Raw genomic sequence first — 12,572 nt, 5'->3', positions numbered from 1 at the left:
ATTCACTGCCAGACAAAAACGGCGCACTACCCCAGAAACCGGTGGTCTATAGCTGCGTACAAAACAACCCGCCCAGCGGGTTGTCCGGCATCTGAACAAAGTTCACGAGCGCCCACCAGGTGGGTTCCCGGCAGTGAATATGTTAAGGCGCCCTCGCACAAAAATAATGTAAAATGAATGTAAATAATTAATCACGAAATGATAACCCCAAAATGAATTAAATAAAAAATAAGTTCAAAAACTAAAACCAGACTACTGAAAATCGCGCTCTAAAACATATGAAACAAGAAAAAATCTTATCTGAACTAATCATTTACTTTTACCTTAAAGCTTATGACCGTAGCATACCACGGCTGCCCTTTAAATATGTTTGTGAATATTAAATATACACCGTGGGAATGAGTAACCTGACAGATTTTAAAGGTGTATTCTTGACCGCATTTAGGGACTAAAATATCATACCAAGTTTTCTAAATTCAGTCTTGTTATACAGATAATGGCAATTGTGGGGATGAATCATGGAAGATTGTCATAAGTAACTTACATAAAGTTCGGGCTTGTAGAGTTATCAGAAGCTTGGCTCTACAAGAGATCTGATAACTTTTTGACAGTGCGAGGCTTATGGTTTCGTCTTGGCAACATTTTATATGAAAATGTTTTTGATGGGATATGTTTTTGTATTAGGTAATAAAATAACTCAGTAAAAAACGCCTTTATGGCTGCGACGCTGGTACTATGTGACTTGGTTTAGACATAGGTAGATACTTACTGACAGACATTAAAGTTTTAAAGGAAACTCGCAAATAAAAATAAATGGCATGTCGTATGCACAAAACATACCCACACTTTTTTTTGCCAAATTTAACCAAAAGTCACCCAACATTTTTTGCTCCTTATGACCTCAGGAATGCGAGGTTAAATCTGTCTGGTTACTTGTTCACACATTGTATACAAAATTTAGTAGGTAAAATATGTTTTGTTGTATTTCTTTATCTAAAACAGTGGTGGGCCAAGTACGGCCCGCGAAAGGATTTTATCCCGCCCGCCGACAGTCTATGATATTTAGTATATGGCATTGGCCCAGGATAATCGCAAATCAAAATTCAGTTTTACTGCAATTCTGGCCCTTCTCTTAAATTTCGTAAAAAAATCCCCCTATGAAGAAAGATTGCCCACCACTGATCTAAAAGATGATAAATATAAAGCATTTTCTGTGTGATTATTTCAGATGAGATTTTTTTTTCATAATTTTTTACGTTGATTTTTAGAGCCCGATTTTTAGTAGTCGAGTTTTAGTTTTTTTACTTATTTTTTGTATTTTAAAATTTTTACGGAACTTATTCTTATCTATTAACTAATGTCGATTATAAACGGGGCGGCAAATTTCCGATGGGCCCCGGGCGGCAAGAGCACACGCTACGCCGCTGAGTGGTGATGCTTTTGAGGGCCTACCGCGAACCACATTCGACGTGTTGCCTCTGTCGCACTTGAAAATTTGTACGTAAATATGACAGGGAGGCAACACGTCGAAAGTGGTTCGCGGTAGGCCGTCTGATGCTTAGGATTCATATCACGGTCAATTGTAATGTTAAATGTGCTTAGTTGGGAATTACTCAAAGCGGACCACGGGTGCCGGGAGTAATCGGTGAACGTACATAAATAAATAAAAAATAGCCACAACAAAATACAGAACCTCCTCCTTCTATGAAATAGAAGTCGGTTTTAAATGGACGGGTTAGGGCTTGGGTGAGACCAGACGGTATTAACTGTTGATGATTAACAATCGCTTGTGCCGCTGGTTAATGATGATGCAGGTAATGGTGTATTCCCAAATTCCCATGTGTGCATACATGAGACGGAGGCAAATGGAATTGATCTTATACTCGTACTTATTCGACCCACCCATGTCTTATACTCGTACTTATTCGACGAACCTGTATAGTACAATCAGTGCAAACAGCAGAATAAGCAACCAATTTTCTCTTACCTAAGACACTATTATACCTACTTATTCTTTGCAAATAAATACTTACTTACTTACCAATCTTCAAGGTTTTCCCGAAAATCCAAATATATTCCAATTAATCCAGCTTTGATGATTCATTCGAAAACAAGTCACATTTCACGAAAGTGCAATCTAATTTAAACTTTCAATCGGAATGCTTATGTTGAAATCAAGTTGAAATTCTCTTGGCGCGTATGTGGTCGATAAATCGTAGTGTGCAAGTGTTCTTTCCAGGAAGGAGTAGAGATAGGTATGGAGGCTTCTAAAAAAAATATTTACTTGGGCAGTAAAAATATCGACTAGTTTAAAGTCAGACCATGATAAGTTGGCAGCAATTTTGGTAGCCCAGACAGTGCAAGTGTTATTTCAAACGTCAAACTACTATGAAATTATGACGTTTACTTAACACTTGCACAGGCTGAACTAACAAAGTCGCTGCCAACTTATCTTGGTATGACTCTACTTAGGTAATATAATAACTTGCTAAAGTCCAACTAAGCTAACTGCACTGACTTGAACAGAGCAAAGTGAGGTATTGTCATTATTAACGTCTTATTTTCATACAAATTTGACATTAATGATGGCATGACTAGGTAAATAATAAAAAAGTGGCTGTGACATAAACGGACAGACAGATGGACACGACGAATCTATAAGGGTTCCGTTTTTTGCCATTTGGCTACGGAACCCTAATGAATAAAATTGTTTATTTCCGAATAATATTAATTTTGACATATCTTTCCTGACCTCCACATATACTTACTTTACTCTTTCCCTCCACACTAGGCAATTCCTTTCCCGTGGAGATACACTTTGTCATTGCAAATAGCATGCAGAGTTAGCCTGGACCGAGTCTAGATATTATGGCGGGTTAAATATAGTCTGGCAAACCAAATTTATCAGTAAATAAGAAAAAAAACTATACCTACCCATCCGTTTCTTTTTGGTGCTATGTATTACTAGCGTCAGACAAAGACAGTATGATCTATATTTGAAATGAGACAGTCTCTAGCCAACTACATCTTTAATTTCAGCCGACCAACGACGTTGCCGAGTGAATAAACTAGGTTCCTTGGAAAAAGGAATCCTAAATCTTACTTTCACATCAATTGTTATTATTATTGAAAAGGCGTTAATATAAATATTTTTCTATAATGTTATAATATAAACTCAAACTACCTTCTAGAGTCGGACCCAGCTAACTCTGCATGCAATTTTCAATAACAAAGTGTGTCAATGTCATCATGAATGTTAAATTTATATGAACGTATATGACGTCTATAATGACACACTCTCACTTTGTTCTATTCAAGTCGGTGCAAAGTTAGTATAGGGAGCGTGCATGAACTGTAGGAGGCAGCACAGGAGCCGTCAGATTTTTGGCGCGAGGCTTAATGTGATGTTTTTTGTTCCGATGTAGCCCAAAAGATGGCAGAACCTACTATGCACAAGAAAACACGTGACGTGTACATGTGCATGTTTATGGTTCCGATTCAGGCCACAAGATGGCAGACCCTCCAACGCGCACGGTCCCTATACGGACTCTATTATAATTTATAGTAAAGCTGTTTATTACATGAATATTTGTTGTTTTTTTTTTTTTTAATGGATATTTGTTGTTATATAGTTGTTATTGGTTGTTATGCTTTTGTTATGTCAATAAGTTTGTTTTTGACGATTGGTTTTTAAATTAACTTATTTTTAACACTGGCACTAAAAATACCGTTCCGTTCGTTGCTCTGTATTTTTCTCTTGGCAACATTATACGTTTACTCGCGAATAATGTTTTTTCTTTCATAAATTTCGTTTCATTCATTCGTTTTCGTTTTTGTGTTGTGAAGACGTGTGTTAGCTTTGTACATAATAATATAGAATATTGCAAAATAGTTTGTCGTTAGTGTTAAGCACACAGTTTGTTTGTGATTATGTGACAATAAACGAAAGCTCGGCTATTCATCATGTTGTGAAGTCACTGTGTACGTCTCAACATCGTAGTAATTCGTGGTATTTACGAATGTATTTTAAGTAATGTGTGGTCAGTGAGCGCTTCGGTGTCTTTTATTTTGTCGAGAATCGAGAGCGAACTGACACTCGTCGAAATATGCCATGTACGCTCCGGATCATCTCCGACGGAAGGAAGCCAGAGATGTTATGTATCGCAGTAACTCGAGTCTCGACTTGATATACGGCGAACATCCGTCCGGAAACGGGCTGCGGCGCGAGTATGGGAGTCACGGTTCGATCGACGTGATTGGGGGCGCGAGCGACAGGCTGCCCGCGATGGTGCACAACTACAACGTGACGGAGAAGGCTCAGGGCCTGAGCGGCGACACCTCAGACGGTCCCACGCCCCGGGCCAGCGCCAGCCCAAAGCCTCGCCTCAAATTCAACAAGCTTTGGGGTGGCGCGGCTCCCACACACCGTCAACCCATGGACGATGGATCACTTGACCGACCTGAAGGAATTAAAAAACAGCAGTTTGCTCACTATGATTGTCAATCCTTGATGGCTAACTTGAGTTATGCAGCTGAGATTAGAGGAGCACTGCTGAGCCGCAGGAGGAATACAACAACAGGGGCCTCAGCAGCTTCTCTAGCAACTCGGGGCCCTCCACTGGGAGAAGACACAGTACCTGACATGGGGGATGGAAGATCAAATGAGTTGCTAGAAGCCTGTCCCTTCTTTAGGAATGAATTGGGAGGTTAGTATAGTTTGTATATCATATGCAACCTACCTTTGAGGTAAAGATTATACAATCTTACAGTAGGGCCTAGCTAATCCGGACTGCAACAAACCTCTCATGCAAAAACTGAATCTGCAAAATTCAAATTCAAAAAAATCACTGATTTGCAAATAAATAAATTATTATTGTACCAATATCTTTAAATATTACTTTGCTTAAACTCTAAGGATATAGATTACTATTACTATAAGAAAGAAAACTGTTCAATATTCTTCTCTGTCATACTTCTTTTTGAATCCACCCTTAGCTGCGAAGAAATTTTCTTACTATCATTCTTAGATCACTTGATTAGCAAGGGCCTAGATTGGTTAGGCTTTATGGTCCCATATTCTGTATTTCCCATTTTTGTAATAAAAGCTTTTTATTTTTAGTCTATCTAATAAATCTAGTGTTATTCTGTCTCATCAGCCAAGAAACAACGGGAACACTGAAAATCAGGTGGTGTTTTAAAAATATGGGCTTTAACTATTAAAATAAATAATTAATAAATCTATATTGTACAAAACATATACATATATATATATATATATATATATATATATATATATATATATATATATATATATATTATATGCAGTCGGAGCCATGGAGACTGCATTAGTTTACACTGTCAGCCCCAGTGGTTGCAGTTGTTGAAAAATGCATGTTTGTTGAGTTTTAATGTTTAAAAGAGACATAAAGAATTAGAGTAAATCTGGTTTTGTAGAATGTCTTCGGAGACCATTATTTATTTGCATGAATAAAATTATTGGCCCATTTAAGGCCATTTATGACTCAAATTCGTCTGTATAAGTTATTACACATTACTTGATAAGTGAAATTGATGAAACACCAATGCAAATATTTTAATGCCCAGCCAATGCAGGCAGATAATTAAAAATAGCAGAATATGCAATGCTTGAAACCAGAGTATACAAAAATATCCAATAACAATTCTTATCACAATTCAAAATTAATCTGTTTAGTATTTGCCAGACATTAATAGAGCACCTAAAGTGTAATTACTCTGGTATTGGTACAAACTAAGCATTACAACTTACTATGGAATGACCATTGTATGGCTGAGAATCAGGTGACACCAATTCTGCTCTCACATCTGACATTGTTCTCCGAGCCTGCCATTACTTCACTCATAATCATAATGGTTTACTGGTCTTGTTGTTTACAAAATAATGTAGCTCTTTGCATTTTATGATCATAGTAATGTTCTAATGTTCATAAAACCTCTAAGAACTTCACAATTAAGCTTTATTGTTTATGTTCTCACCTTAGATTCCATCATTGTTAACCAACATTTTTATTTTATTTGAATACCAGTATGCAATTTCTTTTAGGAAGTACCTGTTACTAAAGATCTTCCACAAAATTACGCGATTACGACAATAACACTTTTTAACCCCCAATGCAAAAAAGGGGTGATACAAGTTTAACACCAATGTCTGTCTGTCTGTCTCCAACAGATGGACTGATGCGGTTTTTTTTTTAATGTAGAAGTTAATATACCTTGCAGTGCTTCTTAGCTATATTCAATATAAATCCATCCAGCAGTTTCAGGAGTATTAGCTTTTTTCTAAAATGATGTAACACATTTTTGGCATTATAGCGAAGAGGGTTTCTTGTTTTTATTTTATTTATTTAATAGTTATTTTTCTTTTTCATTGCTTTGATTAGTAATAAAAATAAAAATATAAGACAGTAATGGTACATAATGTTTTCAAGATAAATTCCTATCACAATAAACAACAAACTCTTTAATCCAACACATGCTTCCATTGAATGATTCCTCAATTACCACAGTAATATGCAACAACCAGTGGAGCATCACACTGTACACTCTGCTTCAATAATTCTATACAATTACATATGGAATTCTTCAATTTATGCACATAATTCACCAACTTTCTTGTAAATTGTGATTGTGTTCATATTATGTTGCTAAATGATTTTCGTGCTTCAAATAGCTCATAATAAGATATTATTTGTCAATTATAACATAATTATATACAGTTTCAATTTCCTCCTTAAGACATTTTGTGATGTTCTATCACATGAATAATCAGTCGTATTTTCTTCTTACAATCAATGATTGCATGAATGAAATGCATTGCACTGATTGGCTCGTTGATTAGTAGTAATTAATTACAACCATTACTGATTTATCTGCTGATAAGCAATAAAGTTTTTATCTGTGTATGGTTTTCACATTTTGCTAGATTATCTTTTGCTTTTATACCTTCATAAATATGGAAAGCTCTTTTATCACTGTAAATGATCTAATCTACCATGTTTGTAATACCTAATTAAAATACGAATTTATTTTGAAGCATTGTTTTTATTAATGCCATGATTTATTTGAATAGGCAGGTCCACACAGAGCGAGCATACGTGCTTGGCAATCTCCTCGCGCACAAAACGGCCAGGGTAGACGTGCCTCAGCCTAGACGGCGCGTGCGTTTTCCTCGGCCGAGGCACGTCTACACTGGCCATTTTGTGCGCGAGGAGATTGCCTCGCGCGTATGCTCGCTCTGTGTGGACCCGCCTAATTGGAAATGACAAAGCCACTGACAATTATACTTTTCTAGATACAAAGAGGGGTAAGTGCCCTCAGGTATTGACAACCCTCTAAAAGGTTTAGCAAAATTTATAAACAAAGAAGGTAAAGGTTTAGAATAGGTTTTAAATTTATGCGTAAACAACATTTTCATCATATGAGTCATAAAACAGGTTTAAGGTCATCAGAGAGCAATACACTTGCGAACATCACTCATAGTTTTCTGTGAAAGAGTGAGAGACTGTTTACCTATTGCATAATTCAACTTAGTCATTCAGGGAGGGATTTTCAAAATGCTAATTATTGTAAGGAAAAGTATGTTACCTACATTGTGACCTACATTATGGTTAGTATTAGTAATTGTACCTAAAATTACCTAATTACCTGAAGCACTGCAAATCCACAATTTAATGGTTACAATACAGTTAGCAGTAAAAGTACCAAGCAGGCCAGATTTAAAATGATCTGCACATACTTTAATAGCTTAGCCACAAAATAAGTTGTGGTATTTTATACAAGACTAGCTTCCGCCCATGAGTCCCATGACTTTGTTTGAAAAGAATGATGATTTCTGTTATAAAAAACTATCATGTCCTTCCTCGGGACACGAAACTATTTTTATACCAAATTTCATCTCAATCGATACAGTGGTTTAAGAATAAAGACATATACAGACAGAGTTACTATTGCATTTGTAATATTAGTAGGGATGGTTATACTCTGCCCCACATGGAATTACCTCACCGTGCAGTGGCAGCTTTACTGATACTTGACCATGTTAGTGTGATTGGCAACATGATAATGGAATATTCAATTGTGCAATGTATGGGTGTGCTCATAACAAAGATTCATTGATTGTATTTGATGTGTAAAGCCTAAGACGAATTCATGCTTCAGATTTGACAGGTCAATGTGATAATATAATATTTTGATAATTCCAGTAAAATGATATGTTTGAAGGTTTGGAAGGGAAGAATGCTTTGAGGCAATCACCATAATAATTTAGGTATGCTTGTTACGAAGTAACTACAACTATACACTAATCTGATGCGAAGTAAACAGTTTAAATCATAAAAAGTATATGGAAACTAAAACTAAGATATGACTAAATAAAATCTAAAAGTCACATACTCAATTTTTATAAACACATAAGTATTATTCAATTATTCAAAACTAAACAAAACAAACCTTAAACTAAAAAAAACCGGCCAAGTGCGAATCGGCCTCGCGCTCCGAGGGTTCCGTACAAATTTGCGGCATAAACGGCTGTATCTTTTGATTACGTTGGCTTAGAAGTTTGATTTTTTCACAGCTCCGAGGAACAGTAGACCTGAGTATTTGATATAAATTCCAGCTTGATACCTCCACGCGTTCCTGAGAAAAAGGGTCTTGATAGACAGACAGACGGACGGACAACAAAGTGATCCCATATCCCCCCCCCCCCCCCCCAATCGTACCTGGCCCAAAAGTCCCCATAATGCCTGCAGCATTCCCCCGCTGAACTGCTATGGAGACCTATTGTACCAAGACGACCCAGAACGAGGATCACCACCGCTCTCTCGCAAACACCGGCCTAATTCCCTAAATTATTGGCGGGCTTCCATACACCACGGCCCCGAGTGTTATATGTGTTAAGTTTCGCACATTTAATTAACGAAGAGCTGATTAGCTATCACAATCACAAATAGAAAAACTTGTAAAAACTATATTTACATTGAATAGATCTTTGTTCACTTTCTTACATTATCTTTAGTAAATTTCCTATCCATGCTTCAAAACTAGATTTGTATGTTGATTTAAAACATAAATCATCCCATCTATAACATTTCTATTTTTTTTTTTTTGCTATTGTATTTGTAGCATTCATTACATACCTACTTGCAAAGTAAGTACTCACACTCGTAATGATGCGATATTGTGATGCAGAAAGTTATAATGTCAAGACTAATCTCTGTTTTAATGCCAGATACTAAAATGTCAGCTCGATTTTCTAATCAGCCTGATTGTATACTGAACTGATAAAGTTTGCCTTACCTTACGGAAGGGTTATTTTCTTTACTGAAGAGGAGCAAATCGATTAAACCATTAGAATAATTTTCATTCTATATTTCGCCAGGCGAAGAAGAGCGCTGCGTATCCCTATGCTGGCGGACATCACGCGGCGCGATACCAGGACAAGCTGGCAGCTGGCACCGGCCTCGAGCGGCCTACGGCCTTTCCGTCCTCGAGTTCCCTCCGGGCCACACTCACTGGCGGCATGGATGCCCGTTTGCGAACACACTGACGCCCCTACCTGTCGAGAGCCAGGATTTGGGAGCGCTGTACTATAGGAACTACTTCTACGGGCAGTGTAAGTTACAAACATATTAGTGTGGCCTAAGGCCTCTACGTCCTCGAGCTCCCTACAGACCACACTCATTGGAGGCTCCGTGGTAATTCCCTCCGCGCCTCACTCATAGGCGACATGCATGTCTGTTTGCGAACACGTTGACGCCTCTGCCCGTCGAGAGCCAGGATTTGGGAGCGCTGTACTATAGGAACTATTTCTAAGTAGGTAGTGCTTACACTACATCAATCAAAATCATCCACGGAGAGCTCTTCTAACTTATTACAACTTACAAGGCCTCTCCGTGGATGATTCCCACCAGGCCACATTTTTTGGTGTCTTGCAATAAGAACTACTTCCATGGGCAGTGTTACATGTAATTTTATTTAATCGTATCGCATCATACAGTAACAGATACAGAAAAATGGTCGGTTACGAGACTGAAAGCAGCAGTGTAGCCAAGGTGGATTACTCTTTAGAATGAAATTAGCATGGCGCACGCCCTCTTTACCAGATGACTCCCTGGGCCACTCTTGGCGACGAGATTTGGGTCACTCTCTTGGAATCTTTATCATTGTAAAATATAAATATATATCCTTTTGCTGATATTGTAAAAACAAGGATAATTTACTGCAATAAGTAGGAAGAAATCTGTCGGTTTTATGTCGAAGTAGAGCGCAAAATGCTACTGGGAAATACACGTGCTGAGGAAAAGTTGCGTGACCGCTGCTGTGGTTTTCATGATTTGTTAAGTATACATAAATACTAATTTAGACGTGCAATGAAATTGGAATTAGTTTTCCAAATACTTACTAATGTTTTGGTTAATAGCTGACACACATCTGCGTCACTACGGCTCTCCGTTCAAATAGCCACGGTACTAATGAAGTGGCTATGCGTCGAAAATTATTTGCGGCAAAATTCAGCTTCCATTTTTTTTGCTATTGGTAACTACACGTTGCGTAAAACACCACGCATCCGTTTCGTTACGCATTACGTTATGGATAGGCTATGCCAACAATGTGACAGCTGATATCCGATTCTAATGCATTGCAACCTGATATTCAATGTATGCTTGTGTTTAGGACTACCAAGGAATCTGTTGCGTGCCGTGTGAGCTCCGATCCTAAATGGTATTTTGAGTAAACCATGTCGGAAACTTTTGATTTGTAATTGCAATTGACTGAATATTATTTATGTTCTCACCGCAACTACATTAACATGCATTGAATGCACGCTTATATGCTGTTTCATGCTAATTTCTGTTTACCCCTATTAATAACGCCTTGAGGAAGAGTCCAGCGTTTATTATTTTAATAATAAAAGTTCTGAACTAAATTTTCTTTTGACAGCTCACCAAAATTGGTTCGGTATGGATGAAACCCTGGGTCCCGTCGCGATTTCCATCAAGAAAGAGCGAGTGGAGTTAAGAAGAGGAGGGTCTGACGCATCGGCACCAGCGTCCCAACTAGCTTGGCAGTATCGGCTGGTCGTCCGCACGTCAGAACTGTTGACGCTTCGTGGGTCCGTGTTAGAAGACGCGTTACCCATCAAACCTAGCAACAATACAGCCACTTACAACACTAAGGAGGTGCTAGAATATGTCGCTCCAGAGTTGCAACTGAGTTGTCTCAGGCAAGTTACATTCTTATTTCTATATCAATAGGGATCTAAATGGCCTGGCAGTACATCCTCGGCCGTTGCATTTCTCAAGTGTTAACTTTACAGGGTTCTAGAATAGATGAGAGCCAAAGTTATGCGATAACTCGACGATACAAAGAAGGTCAATGTAAATTCTAATAATTAAACCAGGATGTGATTTAGTAGTATTGCTGGATTTGATTTGAAAAACGTGAATAAAATGATTGTTTTTGATAATAATGGCTTTCAGCGAATGGAGCCTTTTTATTTTAAAGCTGGTCAAAATGTTTCTAACTTCAGAACACTTTAATTATCTACACTTATTTTCACACTCGGTGAAAACACCACGTGTCTGGAATATCCAGATCACGATACCGATAATGCCCGATCGCTGTATTTAATTAGTAATTACTAACCGCTCTTAATTACAGGCTGGGCACCAACGGCAGCGGCGCCGAAGAACAACTGCTAAGACTCGACGAACAATGCGTCACGCGCCACTATAAAGTAGGAGTTATGTACTGCAAGAGCGGCCAGTCCACCGAAGAAGAAATGTACAACAACCAAGAAGCCGGCCCGGCCTTCGTAGAGTTCCTCCAGACACTCGGACACACCGTCCGACTAAAAGACTTCGACAAATACAAAGCGGGTCTCGATAACCGCACAGACTCGACCGGCCTTTTCTCCGTCTACACAACCTATCAGAACTGCGAGATAATGTTCCACGTGTCAACTATGCTACCCTACACGCCCAACAACAGGCAGCAGCTACTCAGAAAGCGGCATATAGGGAACGATATAGTCACCATAGTGTTCCAAGAGCCGGGAGCGGCGCCGTTCACGCCGAGGAACATTCGTTCGCAGTTCCAACACGTGTTCGTAGTGGTGCGGGCGATAGACCCGTGTACGGAGAACACACATTATAGCATAGCTGTGAGTCGCGCGAAAGAGGTACCTTTATTTGGACCACCGATCAAAGATGGCGCTGTTTATCCGAAGGGGGAGGCGTTTACGGATCTGCTTTTGAGTAAGGTGAGGTTCTTGGTTGTGGGCTACATGTATTGTATATTAATAGAATGATCAGATGCTCAACGCTGAGCGAAACTTCCTGTTATATTTGTAAGTAGTCTCGGCTTGTGCTTAGAACATACACACGTAATCAATAAAGCTATATATTTTTAAAAGCGGCATCCCAATTTTGAGAAACATATCAATATGGTTTGGCACGACTCTTGGCATACATAGAGATTATTGATGACGGAAAATGTTGAAAACGTATGAATGAGTTTGATATGTTTTCCGGAAA

At 38.4% G+C, this 12,572-nt stretch overlaps 1 pseudogene; it reads left to right on the top strand.

Annotated features, from left to right (window-relative positions):
* Positions 1-2,942: 2,942 nt before the first annotated feature.
* Positions 2,943-12,572, top strand: part of LOC133515335 (signal-induced proliferation-associated 1-like protein 2) — a 35,004-nt pseudogene continuing 25,374 nt past the window's right edge.

The sequence above is a fragment of the Cydia pomonella genome, chromosome 2, assembly GCF_033807575.1.
Source record: "Cydia pomonella isolate Wapato2018A chromosome 2, ilCydPomo1, whole genome shotgun sequence".
In the NCBI taxonomy this organism is placed as follows: Eukaryota; Metazoa; Arthropoda; class Insecta; order Lepidoptera; family Tortricidae; genus Cydia; species Cydia pomonella.
This window is presented reverse-complemented; position numbering and strand designations above follow the sequence as displayed.